Here is a 13,919-nt window from a genome sequence, read left to right on the forward strand (position 1 = left end):
CAAATCGCCATTTTTAATCAAAATGCTCATAATAAAACTTTATAGAAATGTGATAGTTCACGAAATATTTTAAATTTTGTTTCAGCTACACAATTATTTTGTTTTTGCGACCTTTTCATAAATTACTCGCGTTTTCCCATCAACAACAATAGGTTTTTCAAAAGGCCCTGTAACTTTCTCTTTGACATCAAGGAGATATTGTAAACCATTTGAAAGCTACATGAAAACAACCTAAATATGATTCAATCAGACACTATAATTGAATACTATTTGGATTGGAAGATTTTTGTTGAATGCTTTTTGATTTGAAATGATACTTAGAATTATATTCTGTAATAAAAATAAATTTTTGTGTGTCAATTAGTATGAAATTTTAAAACATGCATGTATGAAGTTTTTGTTAGAAAAGGTTTTTTACCGATTAGTTCTCCATGATGCAATAATATTTAAAATGTTCCTTTTCTCTTTAGATTTCTGTTGACTAAATATAAAAAATTTAATAAAAATGTTTATTTTTTGCAATTTAAATTTTTAACATAATTTTTTGAATGTGGAGTTGGATTGTGCTCGCAGGAGGACGGCTTTTTTCGGGTGTAAACAGTTTCAAAAATTGCCGAAAAGTATTGTCGGTAGTGGAAATAAGCATGGAAAGTCCGATTAGTAGGAATAAAGATGAATTTTCTTTACTAACCCGCCAATAACGAAAGTCGACTTTCTCTGTCGTTCACACTGTTGCCATCTGGAAATAATTGATGTAAATGTATCGGTTATTTTTTTATTTGTTAACCCGCATGGTATGTGTAGTGAATTGAAAAGGCTGCGGGTTAGTTCTCTGCGAGTGCACACGTATGTATAAGGTGTGTAGACAACAGGATGAGAAGACAGTTTGAGTGGAATGAGATCTCTTGCAAGTATCAAGTGATCCACGATCAATGTAGTATATACAGGTATGGCAAAGATCGCACTTTGGCATTGGTAAGATGAATCTTACATGAGTGGTATGAGTGATCACAGAATAAATCGACTTGCTTTCGTCGTACCTTTCGTTCCGCTCCCATTGAATCGTTGAACGCTATGACGTCGACCCGTTGTGCTTCTGGATTGTTTACATATTTTTGGTTGCCAACACTAGCAAACCATGTGTTCTGCCTCATTGATCCACGATGAGGATGACGACGCTTGAGCAACCCGGTGTTGCAGCGGATATAGCACTGACATGTGCGCGCCACACGCCTTCGTTTATCAGCGCTAATGTAGCCTGGATTAGACGGCGAAAGGAATGATTATAGGAGGGCAGAGACATAGGCTCTCAGTTTCGTGAGTATGCGAGAGACTAATGCGCGTCAGTGTGCGAGTGCGCAATGTACATGAAAGTGTACGGCACACGATCCGTTTCTGCGAGGCAACAAGACATTCATTCGGGTGATTATGATTATTCTCTTCTACACGTAGCATTAGTCATTGTGTATGCATATTAAGTTTTAACAAATTTAAGTAGTCGATGTAATCGTACCCACAAATAGAGGATTATTACAGTCACTGGCCATATTTTTATACATAGGCAAAGAAAATAGAATATTCACCTATCCTTTGTCGTTTATTGAACTAGTTTTCAACCGAACTCCAATGATCCTAGTTTTGATTATATTTAAGCCTCGGGAGACATTTTTGGGCGTGTGTGGGAATTGAACGCTTGATTGTGTGCGTGGGATGGACCGTGTACTGCTCTGCCGCCGGTTTGTCCATGTGGGGCCTTTTCGGGGCTCTGGAGGGGGAGAGTCGGTCGGCTTGTTGGATTGTCACGATTCAGGTTGTGCGGAATGGTTAGTAGGGGGACGGTTGGTCGAGCGGAGTGGTGCTTTTGATGGGGTGACTGTGGTTTTTTCATTACGCAGTTGTGTGGCGTGGTTTCCCGTCACACTACAACACTGTGCTGGGAGTGTGGTAGTGTGACAAGAAACCACGGCCACTTTTCGGGGGCACCATTCCGCTCGATCAGTTGTTTTTCCGCCAATTGTTTTGCATGATTTGGGTCGTGGTGGTCTGGTGAATTGACTGATTTTCTTGTTTTGGAGTTTTGAGGGGTTTTATGTGGATGAACCGGTGGCGAAGCTGAGCACAGTTTTTCCAACGCATGCTACCGGGTTCTGGCGCATACTCGGGATGGATTTCTTGAGCCTAATTATAATTTTCTGAAGACACATATATAATATTCACACATAGATGGGTATAGCGTAAAATGTGTAAAAGAAAATTAACGTTAAATACAGTGTAATCGTCAAATCGTGTAGCTTTTTGATACGAACACTCTTCTGTGCGACGATGGTCATATTTTGTGGTCGGCTAGTTTGTCATGGAATATTGATAAAACGAAACCAAGTATTCACCAAACTAGCTGTATTTAAAAGCTAAATTTTTTTTATTGTTGTCTTTTTTTAACAATATACGTAGCTATATCGGCATTCGAGACTTTTATTCAATTTGCATGCATTGTTGATGCGCATTAGCATCCAGAAGAAATCCAGCTTCACTGTTTTACAACCCTTTTGTAAATATTTTGTACACCCTTGCTTGACAAAACAACCAATCAGGAGCTGGTGCAATACTGAAGGTAGAACTGGATCAAATCGGCTCGCGATTGTCTTCTTTTCTCTTAGAGACGAAGGTTACGCGATATTCTCGCTAGTATCTTTCTCGTATTAACCGAGCATTTGTAGACATTTAAGCAGATTTTAGATTATTTAGACAAGAAATGTATTTTGGACAGCTTTTTGAAGGACGTACAATATAATACAACTCCAAGATTTTTGCATAATTTTATCATATGCACGGAAGTAAAATTGTTCCCAAAATCTTGAATAAAATGCCATGAATTCTGAAACAATCACGTTTTAACGTCACGAAGACAGAGCCACGAATAAAAATCATGTGGTTTATAATTATGTTCAATTTCCCTGCATTAACGCCTAGATAATGCATTTAAGAGTGAAGATATTTGTTTTCGTGAACTTCAGTCACGGTTTCCGCCATGTCATTGCTTATCGATTTTCTGTACTTGAACAAGTTCAATGCTTTATGAACATTATCCACAAAACCAAATGTTAACTTGTGATTTTATTCATAGATGTAGAAATGCTATTCAGGGTACGAATATACGACGTGAACTGATTCATGATTAATTACATTTTGAAAATGATCTGGTTTTCGTGGTAGTTCTTCACAAAATTAAAACATACCATTCACCATACCTGAAAATGTTTCCGAAATCATAAAATCATTAAATAATGTTCAGGTACTCATGGAATAGTTCATAATTCCTTGTGTAATAGTCACGACTGACCATTCGTGCTCGTGAAATAGTTCACAAATTCGTAAAATACTATTCATGTATACGTGAACTGATTCAAGATTTCTGGCGAATTAGTCACGTCTGACCAATCGTGCTCGTGAAGTAGCTCATTGTGATAAAACTTTATTCAGGTATTTGGGAACACATTTATGATTCCTAGTATATTAGTCACGTATGATTATGCGTGCCCGTGAAGTATTTGTATTTATTTGTATTCAAACAATTTAAGTTCAACTGACACTGAGTTTTAGTGAGCTAAACCATACATATTTAACCTAAAGTTGCAACAAACGGTTATGAAACTGTGCAGAACTAATGACGAAGTCGAAGATATCGGTAAAATCGTTGAAGCGACGGATTATTGCTAATATCGGGCTGTTGGCAGCGTAGTTAGTGTTGCAGATTTCATGTAGTTGCTTCCAGAGTTAAAAATAATCGAAGCTCTCTTTTGACGACTGAAAATGAGCCTGATGCGACTCGCGGTGAATAGAAAAAATATTCATTCAAATATCCATGTAATTCATTCAATTGAATATCGTACAATATATTCATTTCTCTAATTATCTAGGAAAAGTTTTCAAATGCCGGTAAAGCATATGAAACAACAATCATCATCGCTTACATTGTCCCAGGGCCTACTTTGATGCGTTTGATTCGTTGCTGCACGGTCGCTTCGTGTAATAATCGTAGACGAATGAAAATCTGCATGGATGAATGGGCGGTTTGTTCGTTTGACGTTTCAGCTGCGTCACTGAATATCGAAATTGAATGCGGCTGAATATGGTCAATTTTCATTCAATGAATTTGAATATTTTTAACTCTGGTTGCTTCATGAAAGCTAGTAGACGTTTTTTCATGTACTTTTTCACGTAAATTTCCTGGTTGACGATCTCGGCCGCAATGAAAATGTCGCTTAACAAAGCACAAGTACAGAAAGCCTGCCAAACCGGATATTTCTGTGTGAACCTAGACAGTTTCATATGTGTGAAACCTTCCTTCCGGTTACCATTCCGCTGGTGACAGTTGATTTGGTCTCTTTTAACAATTTCGCTAAATAGGCGTGCAAGTAGTTCGGATTCAGGCGATACGCGAGCTAAATTTCGCTGTGATGCTTTGTTGACATCTTCATGCATGCAGGCAAATGAGGCTTCTGCAGATATTTTTAAATATCGTGCGACCAAATGTTTATGGCAAAAGCTATGAAATTTCTAGTGGCTTTGAAAGGAGACGATTTATCAATAATAATTCATATTTATCCAGAAATCGTTAAAAGACTATAAAAACATTTAATCGCGAAAGACATTAAAGAGAGAACAACAAAAACATAAAGCCGGGAAAAATTACTAATTAGATACAAAATTAAACAAAACGAAAAAGCTGGGAATGGCATTCAAAATAATGGAAAAAGATAAATCATATGCAAATAGTCAAAAACCTACCAATATTGAAAATAGAAAAACAACTTAAAAACGTAGAAACAGCAGAAAATGGACAAAATAATACATTGGAAAAGTTCAAATTTGAAACAATTTGAAGACATAGCAAAATATGATAGATTGAATATTTGAAACAAACAAATTAAACGAAGGAAATAAAAAGTGAAATTAGACAAAAATTGAAGAAATTGGAAAATATTGCAAAATGGTTAAAATATTGAAAAACGAGTGAACGGCAAAATGAGAAATAAAATATCATAAGCATCAAATATAGTAAAAAAGGGCAAATGGAAGAAAAATGAATACAAAAAAACTTATGAAAACAAAGCTACAAACACGTAAACAAATATATAAATGAACAAAATGGATGAGTTAGATGTAGAGATAACAATAACATAAAATGTTTTTGAACATATGTAAAATCGAAATGGATAAAAAAATGAAAATGCTAAAAATAATGGGAAAAATGGGAATATTACAATAATGAATAATAATAGAAGATTTAAAAATTGAATGTGTTAAATAATAAAATAAAATAAACGTGGAATTAAATCGGTTTAGTTCAATTGAACGATAATTACAATAGCAGCAGTCGCTTGCTGGATCTCTGCTTTTCCAGTAAAGATCTTTCCGGTATGCTTAGAGTAGATGTTGCCCCAGTTACGCTTGTAAAAACTTGTCGCCATCTTCCTCCGTCTCTTAATAACTATCGACAATTGCTCACCGCTGAAACTGTGTACTACGACTTCAAATATGGAAATTTTGCAGCTATGAATCAATTTTTTTCGAGCTTGGACTGGATTTCTCTGTTGTTTAATAGTGAGTGCAACTCTGCTGCTTTGTCTTGGACGCACGTTGTATCATATGTTATTGATCAATTCATACCAAAGAAACTACACCGTGAAACAATCTACCCACTGTGGTTCAACGCCACTTTGAAACGCTATAAATGCGCTAAACGTTCCGCTTTAAAAAAAAACTAACGAAGCGACCCTCACTCCACCTTAGATCGCATTACTTTTACCTCAATAACCGCTATAAACGATTGAATAAGGCTCTTTACCATTCCTACAATCAACGTATACAGAACAAGCTTAGAACCAACCCTAAAAGCTTCTGGGATCACGTCAACGAACAGAGGAAGGAAGCTGGTTTACCATCTCATATGTCACTCGACGGGGTTCAAGCATCAACTCCGCCCGAAACTTGTAATATATTCCGCCAACATTTCAGTAGCGTTTTTTCCAAAGAAATCGTAACTGATGATCAAATCTCCGAAGCTGCTAATGTCGTTCCTCTACGTTCTCCAATTGATCCTCACCCTATTATTACACCCGGTCCAGTCAGCAGAGCTTTTTCTAAGCTGAAGTCATCGTCCAGTCCAGGACCCCATGGAATTCCATCTGTCGTACTAAAAAAATGCTCAGATAGTCTCCTGCTTCCGTTATCAATGGTGTTCAATAGCTTTCTGTCGTCAGGAAGATTCCCTGACTTATGGAAAAAATCATACATTTTCCCAGTGTTCAAAAAAGCGTTATTTCGAACTATCGAGGAATAGCTGCATTATGTGCAGTATTTAAGCTATTGGAACTGATTGTGCTTGATTTTATCACTCATAACTGCTCAAGCTACATATCCGAGACCCAACATGGCTTTATGCCTAAACGGTCAACTACTACAAACTTAGTATCTTACACATCCTTCATCAGTCAATGTTTACAAGCAAGACTACAGGTAGATGCCATTTACACCGACTTCTCCGCAGCGTTTGACAAAATTAATCACCAGATAACTGTTTCCAAATTAAGTAGACTTGGATTTAATGGCTCCTTTCTGGATTGGCTTTACTTGTACCTAACCTAACGTGAAATGGCAGTAAAAATTGGAGACTGTACGACATCACCATTTACTGCCAGCTCGGGAGTTCCTCAGGGCAGTCATCTCGGACCTTTCATATTTCTGTTCTATTTAAACGACCTAAACCATCTACTGAAGTGTATGAAACTTTCGTTTGCTGACGACTTCAAACTATTTCAGCTTATCAGGAATGCCAAAGACTCAGAATTCTTGCAGTCCCAGTTGGATGTGTTAACCAATTGGTGCTATGCCAATAGGATGATGTAAAACGCCTCCAAGTGTTCGGTTATATCTTTTACTCGCAAACATTCGAAAGTTAATTTCGACTACAATATCTCACAAATCGTTCTCAAACGGGAATCATCTGTTAAATTTTCAGGAGTCTACTTAGATCCTAAACTAAACTTCAAGCACCACATTGAGTACACTATTTCTAAGGCCTCTAAGCTTTTGGGATTTGTTTTCAGAGTCACTAAGAACTTTACCAACATACATTGTTTAAAAGCACTCTTCTGTCTGTACGCCGGGAAGTTTCGAAGGCCGTTTTCATTGCCGATCTCCTGCAATCTCGAATCGATTGCTCCGAACTTCTACAACTTTTGGACATCGACATTCGTCGTCGCAGTCTTCGAACCCATCTTTTCTTTCGCATTCCGGTAGCCAGAACAAAGTTATGGTTATAACGCACTTTCGTCAGTATGTGTCGTCTTTTCAATCGCTGTTCCAATGTCTTCGACTTCCATTTGTCCCGTAACGCTGTCAAGAAATCCTTTCTAAGCTCATTATCTTGTTAGCTGTAGTCTAGTGCTAGTTCCAAGTTATTAAGATTATGCTGTTAGTTTTAATTGTAGTATAAGTGACGAATTGTATCATTTGGATGTCTGTTATCTGTTGATGTAAAAGATTAGGAGGTTTTATGCCCGCTGGAGAGAGAGTTAAAACAAAATTCAGCTCCAGCGGGCTTTTCCCTGCTCCCAAATAAACAAATAATTTAAACAAAACACAAAATAATCAAAATAAAATACTGGGAACAATGCTCAAATGAGAAAATTAGCAAAATAGAAAACATGAAATTCAAAATTGTTTGAATGGGTAAAAACTGAAAATGCTTAAGGTAATGGAGCATAACAATGTAGAAAAATGGGAGAATATTGAAAAATCCATGCAAAAGAAAAGTATAAAATTCAAAACTGATAAATGAAGAATATAAAAATTCACAACACAACAAAAATCAAAACAAAAGCTATAAAAAGAGAGAAATCTAAAAATGATAAATATGGAAAAAGGGCGGATTGAGAAAATTCCAAAATAAATTGGAAAATAAAAATAGCAAATAATAATATTGAATAAAAGATTAGTGAAACAAATCAAATAAATTTTCATTTTTTTACCGCTTTGATTTTGGTAGATCTTGCAAAATAGAACACGTTACATGGAGGAGCAGACTGTTGGCAACATCTCTGAATTTTATGAAAATAATTGATACGTTGTCTTCATTTCAAAAGACAAAAATATGTGACGCGGAAAAGCCGCCAACTTACCCCAGCCCCGGGGTAAGTTGACGGTATGTATGGGGTAAGTTGGCGGAATGCCAGAAAATAAGCAATCAAATGGAAATCCAATCAATCAGTGGTCCTTATGAAATGTGGCGATTGTCTTTTCAATAAAACTGTATATTATTCAAAACTTTTTACTATATTTCAGTTTCAATGCCCCGTCATTTTAACTTCGACGCGTACTCCATATTCAAAAGCAAATTTTCGAAGTTATTCAGGCGATTGTCCGAAATAATGGTCCCCTGCATTGATGAAAGACACAAGAAAAAGTTTCTCTTTGGAGTGAATTCCAGAAATGAAAATATTTGATGACTATTTTTGCACTGTAAATAGTACCGCCAACTTACCCCAGCAGCATATTTTATGAGTAAGGATTTAAAAAAATAACTTTTGTGTATAGATAGGTGTAATATCCATATGGATACTGAAAGCTCTTTTCACACACTATCGAAAAATATAATCATCCGAGAAATAGATTGCAAACCACCTTAAATAACACAAAATGTTTAAAATTATGAACATTTACAAAGTATGCTCAAAAACACAATATCGCCCACAGCTTCCACTAAACAAAATGTTTTGCAACAAAAACACATTGGATAATGCGTTTTAAATTACTTGAGGTTCACAATAAGAGACAGCGCTTTATGTATATTACAAACGGAGAAAAGGAGATTCCTCCAACTTACCCCATCCGCCAACTAGCCCCGGGCTCCCCTAATAAAAAAAATGAACAAACGGATGCAAAAGAAACCAATCAAACGGTTGAAAAAATGCAAAAAACACGAAAATATTTTCACAAAGATGCAAAAATGGTAAAAATAGAAAAAGGAAAATATGGAGCAAAATGACAGGAACCCGGGGCTATTCGGATCTACCTAAGTAAATCGCCTTTTTGGTAGGTAAATGTGAAAGAATTGATCAGTTAAATGTCTTAATAGTTAGTTTGAAACCTCAGTTTCATTTTGGAACCACAAAAATTACTTTGCATTTGATTCAATTGATATATATTTTCCAACTTGCTACAATTATAAATATCGGCAAGCTAACCTAATTAAAGCATGGCAATAATGAAACTCTAACTGCATTTTCAAATACATTGTTATTGAAATAATCAGAAACATTATTTCTGTGTAAAACCTGGGTCCCTTCTAGAACTCCGGACCCGGAGTTCTTGGTCACAACTAGTGTTCGTTTGGGTGCCCGGACATTCCAGTATTACTGGTAATGAAGGGGCCGACGAGTTGGCCAAAACAGGTGCCGAAGTTTACTTTGATGGTCCTAAGCCTGCTTTGTCAAATACAATAAATTGGACAAAGGAAAAGATCCGGCCAATGATACCAATACAAACTTGTCGTCAAACAAAAGCTACTTTGGGAAAACCGTGCCCAATGACTTCGAAAAACCTATTACTCAATGTGATACTTGCAGTTTTTTCTGTAAAGTCTAATGAACAAATGCCTATCGAAGTCTTAATTTTAATCTTCCTAATGTTTAAGTTAGCTTGTATCATTCATTAATTTAATTTCTCTCAAACCTCCGATGACGACACCTCATCTTGAAAGCCACCTTCGCTTGATTCATCGGGGGAAAAAATCAAAACATATTTCAAATTCAAATAGACGCAAACAAAGAAGCACATCTCTTCAGGGCCAGTCGCGCGTACTGGGGGCACCACACCTTGAAGTTCAACTAAATAAAACCGGATGACGTCGCCGGAGAGCCGTCGTTGCCACCGCGAGTATTCAAGTGCGTGGGATTGTCTTTGAATCCCCTCGCCCAAGTAACACCTCGGCATTGTGCATATTTGTGAAACCAGCAAAACGAGCCAGCCAGCCAGCCAACATCGGGCGGACGCTGCAGCCCAGCCGGGAGTCGTCGTCGACAAATTTGCATACACGTAAGAAATGACATCATCATCCATTTCGCCTGACTCATAATTAACACTAATGCCATATATAGCGGGCGCAAGTAATGGGACCAGTCTGAATCTATAACAACAAACTTTGCGAAAATACGTGCCTCGATAATTCCTGACCGATGGTCGAGGCGCGAAATCTAAATTGAATCGGACTTTGGCCGTTCCGGCAGCCGAGGTTTGCTAGTTCGGGTTCGTCGCTTGCAGCAGTGCAAGTCTCGTTCACTTTTGTTCTTGCTCGCTCTTCCAGGACCCAGACTCGGTCATAAATTGTGGCAAATTAATAATGCCCTACACTCTAAAGATGGTGCCAAAGGATACCTCCTTGGATGGTTTGGCTAGTTCAAAGCAGCAGGCAGAGTTAATGAAAAATTAGCTTTTTATCAACAACATTAGCACAAAACGAGGCCTTTTTTTGCTGGCGTGAGCTACGACCGGTGATAAAAGTTAAACGCTTCGTAAACGCTCCGCTCAGGTTTCAGCTGTGCGATCATAAGCCATGCTAGCAAGGGCCTCTGGGAATGACATAACTAGCGGCGAGAGCTTATTATTTTCAGCGAAATGAGCCACGATTGCACTCCGGGAAATTTCAAATTTGTCTAAGATTACAACTGGCCGTGGACTATAATTCATAATTACAAGCCAGTATATTATTCCCAATCCATCCACAGGGTTTACCGGATGCCCGGGACGAACGGGCAGAATGCTGAAAAAGAACGAACGGGCGGAGACAACGTAATAAATTGTGACGGAAAATGTTTGCACGATAGAAACTTGTGCTGGTTCTTTGGTACCACAGCGGTTTGAACCCGGAAAGGGTTTTGGGCGCTGCAGGAGGCGAGAGGTGCTGAAACTTTTCCGTTACTCTCGCTGTTACGTGCCCTTGCAAATCTGCCGGAATCGTTCTGACCAGCTGCACCACGAGACCACCCGGGTGCTGACAAAAGAGGGGGAAATACAGGACCCAACACCTTCGATACCCGCGAGGGTTTAGGCGCACGTTTCGATAGGGGGGCCATGATCGTGCAATGAAATTAAATAGCATCCGGAAGGAATTTCTCGGGTGCTTAGCAGAATAGAGTGGCTTTTTCGTATCGTGTCCGTAGATCTGTCGCCTATAGAAACTAGAATTTTTAGTGATTTGTAAAATTGTTCGTTTTTCCACGTCCTTAACCAAATTGGACACTACGTGACAAAATTGTGTATATGTACGCCACGTGTAAGGTGCATATGTAAACTAACCTTAAAGAATCATGTTTTTATAATATTTTTTTAAGTACTAAGATAATATTTCAAATGAAAAAAAAAATTGTATTCATATATTATTCCCTAAAATACTACAAACACTGGAAAGTAAAGAAGAATTTCTCGTTTCTACTAACTCTGAACAAGAACTTTCAACATAACCTCAAAAATACCGTTCGAAGTGAAAGCGTTTGGCGCCACCACACGAAACTACGCAAAACCCTATCACAGTTAGCTCTTCATCCAAGTGGTCCTTGACCACGATAAAGAGACCTCCACTTAACCTTGTAAGATGCCACCTATCTGAAAAACTAGCTGCGTGTCTGAAGATCATGAAAAAAAAACTTGGCAAAAATTGGCACTGCAGCAGCCTGGCGAGGAGCGACGACCTTTTGCTTGTCATCCCCGCCATCAGCGTATTACCCGCCTGTTCTCGAGAGTTGAAAGATCTCTACCTACCGGCAAGATCCACTTCCAGCCGAGCGGCGGAGGGGTGATGACGAAGACGCCGATGATCTATGTAAAGTATATAGGCATAGAAATCAATATTTATTATTGCAGAAACAATGAATTCCCCCCGCTCGTTAGTAGGGCGAGCGGATGCACCGGCGGTGGCGGTGAGGCGACGACGGCGGCCGGCGGTCAACCGATATCGACCCGATCCGATCGCTGATTTATGAGTCGTTCCTTGCTCCATTCTTCCCATCTCGGCACTGGACGGGTTTCGTAGGAAACTCCCGGCAGGACTATTTCTGGGATCGGTACCTTGTGCGACAAACTCGGAACGCATCAACCGGCGAGACCGCGTGGAAGGAACGTGTCGCACGCACATTGACTGTATTTCACCTCGACTCTATGGGAGATGTGATAAAACCAGCCTTCCTTTGCTAAGACCATAAAAATCCGTACCGGTATATGTGGTGCAGCTGCAGGATGAGGGAGAAGAATAGCGGAGTGGAAGGGATCACATGATTGTATGCTAACAAGCAACGATCGGAACAGATGATTTATGAGACTCGCCTTAATTGCGATGATGTGTTTGCAAAAAACCGAACAGCAAGCAATAAAAGGGATGTCGGAATCAATTATCGGCGGTGATCCGCGAGGCCGCTGCAATGTTCGGTTCACAAGTTGGTGCGCCTCAACGTGCACTGGAATATGTATTGTCTGCTCCCTCGCGGGTGGAATGTGGCGATCCGTGATAGGATTTGCGGGTGAACAAATTCCATAAATCATGGACTCTGTTGGTATTCGGGTTCGAAGAAGCCCATACCAGGGCATAGATCCTGCCGTTGCGCGGGAAGATTGCATCAATCGTCCAGGATTTGTTGCAAATATTGAAGAAAATGTAAGATTACGGAATGTTGGGAATGTTCATGTGTGAGAAAACAGCCGACGATCACTATTTTAGTGTTTTTGTTCTGTTGGTTAAAGGTGATTATCCTGATTACGCTGGAGAGTAAACCTAGCTAGAATCGCGAAACAATCCTATTCGATTGACATGCAATGTTGCAGGAATGTAGTGCAGTCACTTTTTGTCAGAACCAGAGATTGCTGATTTTTTTTATTTTTTTATTTAGTTCATTTATTTGATAAGGACCGTTTGCGTTAGCTTGAAGGTGCCAATTTTTTGGTTTAACATTTTAAATTTATTAAAGCCACTTTAAATTTTTTTTTAATTTTTCAAAAGAAATGTATAGGATTTGCTCGAATTTTGAAAACTTTTCCCGAGGTTCGAAGGGTCAATTTACTTATACCAACCGACTCAGTTCGACAAATTGGAACAATGTCCATATATGTGTGTATGTCTTTCTTTATAGTATGATTTAAGAGCTTATAAAGCCTGGTCTGTAGTGTGTTGGCACTGTGTGGGACTCAAGACTTGTGTTCGTGCCACCACACTCCATTTTTCTTTTTTCGCCCTTCTTCCCCACGGAACTACAACAAGGTATTACTTCGTGGGGGCTCGTTGTGCTACCTCGGAGCCTCACTTGATCCATGAAATGGCTCGTCCATTGAACCATTTAACTCTCGACTCCATCTATTACGCAGCTATTTAGCTCTCGTCACAGTGTGCCGCTTAGCTGCTGGTTTCATGAGCCATTTATCTGCTGTTTCCGTGAGTTTTTCAGCTCCCAGCCTACGATCTACTCGGATAGTCCCCGGCGGGGAACTCACCATACTCCGACTGAGAATTCCTCGACAGAGTAATTTCTCCCGACACCGACACCCGCTTTCTTGAGCCATTTTAGCTCCTAGCTTTATCGAGATCTACTTGGACATTTCTCTCGGTACCGATGTCTGTTTCATGAGCCAAGTAGCTCCCAACGAATTAGCATCAAACCTACTGTGAATTCTTTGGCGGTGGATTTATCCCGATAGCAATGCTTGTTTTCGAGAGCCATTTAGCTCTCCGCTTTGTCCCGATCTACTCGATCTAGTCCCCGGCGGTGGACCTAGTCTACTCAACAAAGTGTTTATATTCGATTGGGATGCATCATGAGTAGAGAAAAGAATAAACAAACCTTTAGAAGTCAAGCAATTAGCTACTTATCTCA

The sequence above is a fragment of the Topomyia yanbarensis genome, chromosome 2 (genome assembly GCF_030247195.1).
Source record: "Topomyia yanbarensis strain Yona2022 chromosome 2, ASM3024719v1, whole genome shotgun sequence".
Taxonomy (NCBI): domain Eukaryota; kingdom Metazoa; phylum Arthropoda; class Insecta; order Diptera; family Culicidae; genus Topomyia; species Topomyia yanbarensis.